The 9903-nt window shown below is 37.0% G+C and overlaps 1 pseudogene; it reads left to right on the top strand.

The window, feature by feature from the left end:
- Nucleotides 1-5046: 5046 nt before the first annotated feature.
- Nucleotides 5047-5965, top strand: LOC147812675 (small subunit ribosomal RNA; annotated as a pseudogene; the record flags this gene model as incomplete).
- Nucleotides 5966-9903: the final 3938 nt, after the last annotated feature.

Below are 9903 nucleotides of genomic sequence, written 5' to 3'. Positions count from 1 at the left end.
TGACCCAAATTAAATTGTATAGTAACTTATGGAAGTAGAATGAGATGGTATTCTTTAAAATTTATTTGAAGAAAACAAATGGTTTCTTCGTGTTTCTAAACATTTTAAACTTGATTTTCGTAAATTCATATTTTTGGTAATGGGTTTTAGTTACCATAAAATATACAGCATGTTTCTACTAAACTACATCCATATACATCATGTTTAGAGTACTAGTAGTTTTGTTATGTTTGGAGAAAGTAAATAAGGATAATCAAATATTTTAATTTATATAGTTAATTAGACTATGATAGAAATTATTAATTGAGAATATATTGGGTTTGAATCCCCTTGCCGTCTTGATAACCGTAGTATGTTTTCGTGGTTTCCCACTCCATGTAATGAAAGTGCGGCTTAGTTCCATCTTAGTCTTCCACGAAGGCTAATTTCGCCCAATACTTGATGCCGTGACTTCGTAGTTGGGTTCAAAATTATAAGACTGCGGAGTTGATAGTCGTAACTTCGGGGGGGGGGATTTGTCCCGACGCCCTCCCCCCCTGGCTACGGACCTGCCTGAGGGTCATGTCATGCCAATTTTGATCCTATGTAGAGGGGATGGCTCCTCTGCTTTGGTAGGCCAACGACTTGCGTGCGAAGTCGAGCACTTCACGGTAGAACAGTTTAATGAGAATCGATAACGCGCACCCTCGGTCCCTACGCAGACTGATCCAAGTGGTCACCCATCCGCACACTGACAAGTATAGTCCCGCAGTGGACTGATCGTTAAGACACTGCTCCCAGCAGATCACCGAAGTCAAGCATCACTGGCTGCGGTCAGTGTGCGGGTGGGTGGCCACTTGGATCAGTCTGCGTAGGGACTGATGGTGCGCGGTATTGGTCCTCGCTAAACTGTGCTACCGTAAAGTGCTCGACTTCGCGCGCAGGTCGTCGGGCTACCGAAGCGGGGGTGCCATCCCCTCCGCAGAGGATCAAAATTGTGATCTCCGGATCTTAATCCTCCGGGATGTTTCCCAGATCGTCTCCAATAGCCCATTGTGCAGCTCTAGTGCGACGTAAATGAACAAATCAATCAATAAAAAAGTATAAATACGGAATTACTCGTTTACTTGAAAAGGCTTTTTTTTTTGGCCGCTTTCTTAAACGCGTTTTTTGTTTTTTTTCTTAAACGAGCTTTCTTAAACGCGTCCTAAATGAAAAGCCCTCAGACGTAATGCTATTAGTCAAAAATTGGATATTTGACACGAAACACTTAAACCATAATTTCAAATTAAGATTGATAACGACTTTTTTTTCCCCTCTTCGATACAGCTATCTGAGCCATAAAACACAAAATTAAAAAAGAAAAAAATATATATTAGTTCCGATAATTATTTTAAATATGTTTTATCATTTTTACAACGTATAAGAGGCTTGCATTTTGTAATAATTTATTTTTTTATTTAACTTTAAAATAGTATTTAGATTAAGTTGAAAAAGAAACTTACTTTAAAACGGTTGTAATTTGGTAAACAGTTTCACCCAAATGCAAATAATAAGGTAAGTTTCTAAAACACTTTTAAAAAAAAAGAAAGAAAAAAGTCTGGATGAAAGTTTGGAATTTTTAAGGCTCCCCTTCTAAAAGGTTTTTCAAAACAACACTATACAAAATCAGTTGAAAGAATGCATTTTTTAAAAGAAATTTGAAATGTTTGTCCTTAATTTAGTATCTCAAAAGTTTTGTAAAAAGCATTTTTTGTTCTTCAGATTTCGCTGGTATAAATGTACAAACATAGTATAAACATACGATTTCGATACTTATTAAACATTCAGAAGTTTTCGGTACTTAGAAAAATTCTGTCGAATTCGGTACTTAGAAAAATTCTGTTGATTTCGGTACTTAGAAAAATTCTGTCGATTTCGGTACTTAGAAAAATTCTGTTGATTTCGGTACTTAGAAAATTTCTGCCTTTTTCGGTACTTTGAAAATTTCAGACGTTTTCGGTACTTAGAAAACATTCCGACGATTTCGGTAGTTAGAAAATTCTGACGATTTCAGTACTTGGAAAATTTCTGAACTTTTCGGTACTTAGAAAAACTCTGACGATTTCGGTACTTAGAAAAATTATGTCGATTTCGGTACTTAGAAAAATTCTGTTGATTTTGGTACTTAGAAAAATTCTGACGATTTCTTTACTTAGAAAAATTCCGACGATTTCGGTGCTTAGAAAATTCTGACGATTTCAGTACTTGGAAAATTTCTGATCTTTTCGGTACTTAGAAAATTTCTGACCTTTTCGGTACGTAGAAAAACTCTGACGATTTCGGTACTTAGAAAAATTCTGTCGATTTCGGTACTTAGAAAAATTCTGTCGATTTCGGTACTTAGAAAAGACTCGGAAGTTTTCGGTACTTAGAAAATTTCTGACGTTTTCGGTACTTAGAAAAATTCTGATGATTTCGGTACTTAGAAAATTTCTGACCTTTTCGGTATTTAGAAAATTTCAAACGATTTCGGTACTTAGAAAACATTTCGACGATTTCGGTGCATAGAAAAATTCTGTTGATTTCGGTACTTAGAAAAATTCTGTCGATTACGGTACTTAGAAAAATTCTGTCGATTTCGGTACTTAGAAAAATTCTGTTGATTTCGGTACTTAGAAAATTTCTGCCTTTTTCGGTACTTTGAAAATTTTAGACGTTTTCGGTACTTAGAAAACATTCCGACGATTTTGGTACTTAGAAAAATTCTGGTGATTTCGGAACTTAGAGAAATTCTGTCGATTTCGGTACTTAGAAAAATGCTGTTGATTTTGGTACTTTGAAAATTTCTGACCTTTTCGGTACTTAGAAAATATCTGACGTTTTAAGTACTTTGAAAATTTCTGTCGATTTCGGTACTTAGAAAACATTCAGAAGTCTTCGGTACTTAGAAAATTTCTGACGTTTTCGTTACTTAGAAAAATTCTGGTGATTTCGGAACTTAGAAATATTCTGTTGATTTCGGTACTTAGAAAAATTCTGCCGAATTCGGTACTTAGAAAAATTCTGATGATTTCGGTACTTAGAAAAATTCTTACAATTTCGGTACTTAGAAAAATTCCGACGATTTCGGTACTTAGAAAAATTCCGACGATTTCGGTACTTGGAAAAATTCTGACGTTTTCGGTACTTAGAAAAATTCTGCCGATTTCGGTACTTCGAAAAATTCTGTCGATTTCGGTACTTAGAAAAGACTCGGAAGTTTTCGGTACTTAGAAAATTTCTGACGTTTTCGGTACTTAGAAAAATTCTGATGATTTCGGTACTTAGAAAACATTCCGACGATTTCGGTGCATAGAAAAATTCTGTTGATTTCGGTACTTAGAAAAATTCTGTCGATTACGGTACTTAGAAAAATTCTGTTGATTTTGGTACTTTGAAAATTTCTGACCTTTTCGGTACTTAGAAAATATCAGACGTTTTCAGTACTAAGAAATATTCTGTCGATTTCGGTACTTAGAAAACATTCAGAAGTCTTCGGTTACCGCTATGATAAATTAAATACCGAAAAGGTCAGAAATTTTCTAAGTACCGAAATCAACAGAATTTTTCTAAGTACCGAAATCGGCAGAATTTTTCTAAGTAACGAAAACGTCAGAAATTATCTAAGTACCGAAATCGACAGAATTTTTCTAAGTACCGAAATCAACAGAATTTTTCTAAGTACCGAAATCGGCAGAATTTTTCTAAGTACCGAAAACTTCTGAATGTTTATCAAGTATCGAAATCGTAAGAATTTTTCTAAGTACCGCTAACGTCAGAAATATTCTAAGTACCGAAATCGTCAGAATTTTCTAAGTACCGAAATCGTCAGAAATTTTCTAAGTACCGAAAACTTCTGAGTCTTTTCAAAGTACCGAAAAAGGCAGAAATTTTCTAAGTACCGAAATCAACAGAATTATTCAAAGTACCGAAATCAAAAGAATTTTTCGAAGTACTGAAATCAACAGAATTTTTCAAGTACCGAAATCGGCAGAAGTTTTCTAAGTACAGAAAACTTCTGAATGTTTTCTAAGTACCGAAAACGTCAGAAATTTTCTAAGGACCGAAAAGGTCAGAAATTTTCTAAGATCCGAAATCATCAGAAATTTTCTAAGTACCGAAAAGGTCAGAAATTTTCTAAGATCCGAAATCATCAGAATTTTCTAAGTACCGAAATCGGCAGAATTTTTCTAAGTACCGAAAACGTCAGAAATTTTCTAAGTACCGAAGACTTCTGAATGTTTTCTAAGTACCGAAATCGACAGAATATTTCTAAGTACCGAAAATTTTTTCCGAAATTTTTCTAAGTCTCGAAAATTGTGGATATTCTTCTAAGTCCGGCGACGGGAAGTCTGAGATGAAGCCCGAGCGAGGCCGGAAAGGCCGATATGCGTTTTCCGTTCAAATTTAAATTTCCTCGGTGAGAGGCTGGGGATGCGGACGTCGACGGCCACCGCCCAGGAGAAAAATGTTTCGCTTGGAACATGAACTTTGTGCGGGACTATACATGTGAGGCACAGTGAGCGTGTCTCAAGAAACGCAACGCTCTCGTCTCGACAAGGGCGAGGGCTCGCCTCACGGAAACAAAAGGTCTCGGCTTTTCAGCGAGTGGCTCGGACGTCGTTCCGTAGCCGCGCCAGCTTTGACCTTTGTGCGGCATAGTGAGCGTTTGAGAAACGCAGTGCTCTCGTCTCGACACAGACGGGGGTTGCCTCACTGAAAGCGACGGCCTCAGCTATTCAGTAGCAGCTCGGACAGTAGTTTGTAGCCGCGAGGAGACTGAACAGTGATGGAAGCATTTACGAGGTTTTCTGCAGTTTGTTCCGGCGCGAGCACGACTCTCGACGGCAGAGCACTCTCGCGTCCAGGCGTTGTCGCCAAGGGGGACGCAGTGAGTCTCGAACCGACTAGAGGAAGAAGGCTCTAGTTCGATCTGTGCGAACGGGGATCCGGTCGTCATGCCGGGTCCGGCTCCCTCGCCAGCCGGGGGCACCACCACCTCTGAGATTCGAAGCGCCGCTTCGAACGCTCGCTGAACGTGAAAGTAACATGGTTGGTCCTGCCAGTAGTCATATGCTTGTATCAAAGAAGGAGGGAAAGTCTGCTGCGGCCGCAGCGGTAACTCCAGCTCCAAAAGCGTATATTGAAGTTGTTGCGGTTAAAAAGCTCATAGTTGGATCTTAGTTCCAGACGGGTGGTCCGCCCACCGGTGGTCACTGCCTGTACTGAGCATTGCCGCCGAAATTGTCCGATGATCTTTACCGGTTGTCGTTCGGTTTCGGCAATTTTACTTTGAAAAAATTAGAGTGCTCAAAGTATGCATGACGCATGAATAATGGTGCATGGAATAATGGAATAGGACCTCGGTTCTATTTTGTTGGTTTTCGGAACACGAGGTAATGATTAAGAGGGACAGACGGGGGCATTCGTATTGCGACGCTAGAGGTGAAATTCTTGGACCGTCGCAAGACGAACTACTGCGAAAGCATTTGCCAAGAATGTTTCCATTAATCAAGAACGAAAGTTAGAGGTTCGAAGGCGATCAAATACCGCCCTAGTTCTAACCATAAACGATGCCAGCCACCGATCCGGCAGTGTTCCTCACATGACACGCCGGGCAGCTTCCGGGAAACCAAAGCTTTTTGGTTCCGGGGGAAGTATGGTTGCAAAGCTGAAACTTAAAGGAATTGACGGAAGGGCATTACTGGAATAATGGTAAATATCTGCCTTGAACGAGGAATTCCCAGTAAGCACGAGTCATCAGCTCGTGTTGATTACGTCCCTGCCCTTTGTGCAAACCGCCCGTCGCAACATCCGATGGAATGATTTAGTGAGGTCCTCGGACTGGCGCTCAGGCTGACCTCCGGGTCGAGCCGGCGTGCCGGAAAGTTGATCGAACTTAGTCATTTAGACGAAGTTAACGCGTAACAAGGTTTCCTTAGGTGAACCTGCGGAAGGACAATTAAAGATGGGTGCCAGTAGGCTCCGACATCGGCCTACGCCCGGGGATCCTTCACTGGCGATCCCCGCCTCGACCGCAACTGTCAGTGCCGTGTGGGCGTGCCTGTTTCCCATCCCTTCGTCCTGGGGAAGAGGGAGGTCCTTCGCAGGGCTAGGCTTGAAGAGGGTGCTCGACCTGAGAGAGCTCCCCGCCCCGTTGGTGCCGACGCATTTTCCCCCTTCTCGGAGGAAAACTCTTGATTTGAAACTCTCGAACGCAAAACGAAGTCTCTGAATGTGATTGGCGCAATATGGGTTCATTTGGTGAACGTGGTTGGTATATTTTTGGTACATGAGGTGGGTCGAATGACCAATGGTGCGAAGATGCCATCTGTGGCATAATGACTGAACGCCCTCAGTCAGAATCCCTTTTGAACTCATCATCAGTAGACCGTCGTTAATTTTTTTCATGTCTTATTTGATCGTGTGTGCGAATTTCGTACTTTGAATCGAGTCTTTCGAATCATAAAGTAAAATTTTTTTTTATTTTAAAAGACAATATTTGATCGTGTGTGCGAATTTCGAACGGTATTTGATCGTGTGTGCGAATTTCGAACAGTATTTGATCGTGTGTGCGAATTTCACAAATTTTTTTTCTTCATGTCTTTCCTTGATCGTGTGTGCGAATTTCTAAATTTTTTTTTTCTTTCATGTGTTTCCTTGATCGTGTGTGCGAATTTCACAATTTTTTTTTTTCTTCATGTCTTTCCTTGATCGTGTGTGCGAATTTCTAATTTTTTTTTCTTTCTTCAAAAGTCTTTCCTTGATCGTGAGTGCGAATTTCACAAATTTTTTTTTCTTCGTCTTTCCTTGATCGTGTGTGCGAATTCCTAAATTTTTTTTTTCTTTCATGTGTTTCGTTGATCGTGTATGCGAATTTCTCAATTTTTTTTTTCTTCATGTCTTTCCTTGATCGTGTGTGTGAATTTCTAAATTTTTTTTTCTTTCTTCATAAGTCTTCCGTTGATCGTGTGTGCGAATTTCACAAATTTTTTTTTTCTGCATGTCTTTCGTTGATAGTGTGTGCGAATTTCACAAAAAAAATTTTCTGCATCTCTTTCGTTGATCGTGTGTGGGAATTTCTAAATTTTTTTTTCCTCATGTCTTTCGTTGATCGTGTGTGCGAATTTCTAAATTTTTTTTTTCTTCATGTCTTTCGTTGATCGTGTGTGCGAATTTCTAAATTTTTTTCTTTATGTCTTCCGTTGATCGTGTGTGCGAATTTCACAATTGGTTTTTTTCTTCATGTCTTTTGATGATCGTGTGTTCTAATTTCAAAAAAGATTTCTTATTTTTGACTTTGAAATATTTTCAAAATGTTTTGGACTTCGAAAAATTCTGAAGCTTTTTCCACTTAGAAATATTTCATGGTATTTCAAACTTAGAAATATTTTCAAACGGTTTCGACAAATTCAGAAGATTTTCGTACTTAGAAATATTTTATGGAATTTCAAACTTAGTGATAGTTTCAAACGGTTTTGACTTTAAAAAATTCAGAAGATTTTCGTACTTAGAAATATTTTATGGTATTTCATACTTAGTAATATTTTCAAACGGTTTTGACTTTGAAAAATTCAGAAGATTTTCGTACTTAGAAATATTTCGTGGTATTTTAAACTTAGTAATATTTTCAAACGGTTTTGACTTAGAAAAATTCAGAAGATTTTCGTACATTGAAATATTTCATGGTATTTCAAACTTAGAAATATTTTCAAACGGTTTTGACTTATTCAGAAGCTTTTCGTACTTAGAAATATTTCATGGTATTTCTAACTTAGTAATATTTTCAAACGGTTTTGACTTTGAAAAATTCAGAAGATTTTCGTACTTAGAAATATTTCATGGTATTTCAAACTTAGAAATATTTTCAAACGGTTTTGACTTATTCAGAAGCTTTTCGTACTGAGAAATATTTCATGGTATTTCCAAGGTAATTCCCAAATTTTCATGGGAAATTTTCCAAGTACCGAAATCGACAGAATTTTTCTAAGTACCGAAATCAACAGAATTTCTCTAAGTACCGAAATCGGCAGAATTTTTCTAAGTACCGAAATCGTCAGAAATTTTCTAAGTACCGAAAACTTCTGAGTCTTTTCAAAGTACCGAAAAAGGCAGAAATTTTATAAGTACCGAAATCAACAGAATTTTTCTAAGTACCGAAATCAAAAGAATTTTTCGGAGTACTGAAATCAACAGAATTTTTCAAGTACCGAAATCGGCAGAAATTTTCTAAGTACAGAAAACTTCTGAATGTTTTCTAAGTACCGAAAACGTCAGAAATTTTCTAAGGACCGAAAAGGTCAGAAATTTTCTAAGATCCGAAATCATCAGAATTTTCCAAGTACCGAAATCGGCAGAATTTTTCTAAGTACCGAAAACGTCAGAAATTTTCTAAGTACCGAAAACTTCTGAGTTTTTTCAAAGTACCGAAAAAGGCAGAAATTTTCCAAGTACCGAAATCAACAGAATTTTTCTAAGTACCGAAATCGACAGAATTTTTCTAAGTTCCGAAATCATCAGAATTTTTTTAAGTACCGAAAAAGGCAGAAATTTTCTAAGCACCGAAATCGTCGGAATTTTTCTAAGTACCGAAATCGTCTGAATTTTTCTAAGTACCGAAATCGTCAGAATTTTTCTAAGTACCGATAACGTCATAAATTTTCTAAGTACCGATAACTTCTGAATGTTTTCTAAGCACCGAAAAAGGCCGAATTTTTCTAAGTACCGAAATCGTCTGAATTTTTCTAAGTACCGAAATCGTCTGAAAATTTCTAAATACCGAAAAGGTCAGAAATTTTCTAAGTACCGAAATCATCAGAATTCTTCTAAGTACCGAAAACGTCAGAAATTTTCTGAGTACCGAAAACTTCTGAGTCTTTTCAAAGTACCGAAAAAGGCCGAACGTCAGAAATTTACTAAGTACCGAAAACATCCGAGTCTTTTCAAAGTACCGAAAAAGGCATAAATTTTCTAAGAACCGAAATCAACAGAATTTTTCTAAGTACCGAAATCGACAGAATTTTTCTAAGTACCGAAAACGTCAGATATTTTCTAAGTACCGAAAAGGTCAGAAATTTTCTAAGATCCGAAATCACCAGAATTTTTCTAAAAACCGAAATCGTCAGAATTTTTCTAAGTACCGAAATCAGCAGAATTGTTCTAAGTACCGAATTCGACAGAATTTTTCTAAGTACCGAAAACTTCTGAATGTTTTGAAAAATTCAGAAGATTTTCGTACTCAGAATTGTTTCATGGTATTTCAGACTTAGTAATATTTTTAAACGGTTTTGAGATCGTGTGTGACAATTTCTAAATTTTTTTCTTTCTTCATTCATTTCATTTTAAATTTATTATTTTGAGGCAAATATCACACAATTATTTAAATCATAATAAATTTTAGATTCTTATTTTTAGCTTTTAAAAATGAAAGAAAAAATAATAAGGAATGAAAAAACCTAATAAGGAATCTCTCTGGTTACCAAACGATGCTCAAATCATGGAAATCTGTTTATTTTGTCTTATATTTAATAATTTAAAGTTCTCGACTACGCTGGCCCTCATTTGCCAAAAATCTCGAGAAAAAAAAAATTTTTTTTTAGTTTTTAATTTAATATATATTAAATGAAAAGAGATTATTTCTTTCACTAGCTTCTAAAAAAATTGCATTTATTGGCTAATTTAAAAAAAAGTTACGAGACTCCGTTTCGCCTCTAGTTGGACTGCATGGACGTGTAATTTTGTTAACGGCGGGAGATACTATGAATGTCTTAAGGATTCCAGATGTCTCCTGAACTAATTAGTGATGCGCAAGAATGGGGTTACGAGATTCCCTTCTGTCCCTATCTAAATTTTACATTTTAGCATGCAATTTAATGCAAATCGCTAACTTTCGAAAACGGGAAA

The sequence above is a fragment of the Parasteatoda tepidariorum genome, chromosome 4 (genome assembly GCF_982258835.1).
Source record: "Parasteatoda tepidariorum strain Cologne lab strain chromosome 4, Ptep-v5.0, whole genome shotgun sequence".
NCBI lineage: Eukaryota > Metazoa > Arthropoda > Arachnida > Araneae > Theridiidae > Parasteatoda > Parasteatoda tepidariorum.
This window is presented reverse-complemented; position numbering and strand designations above follow the sequence as displayed.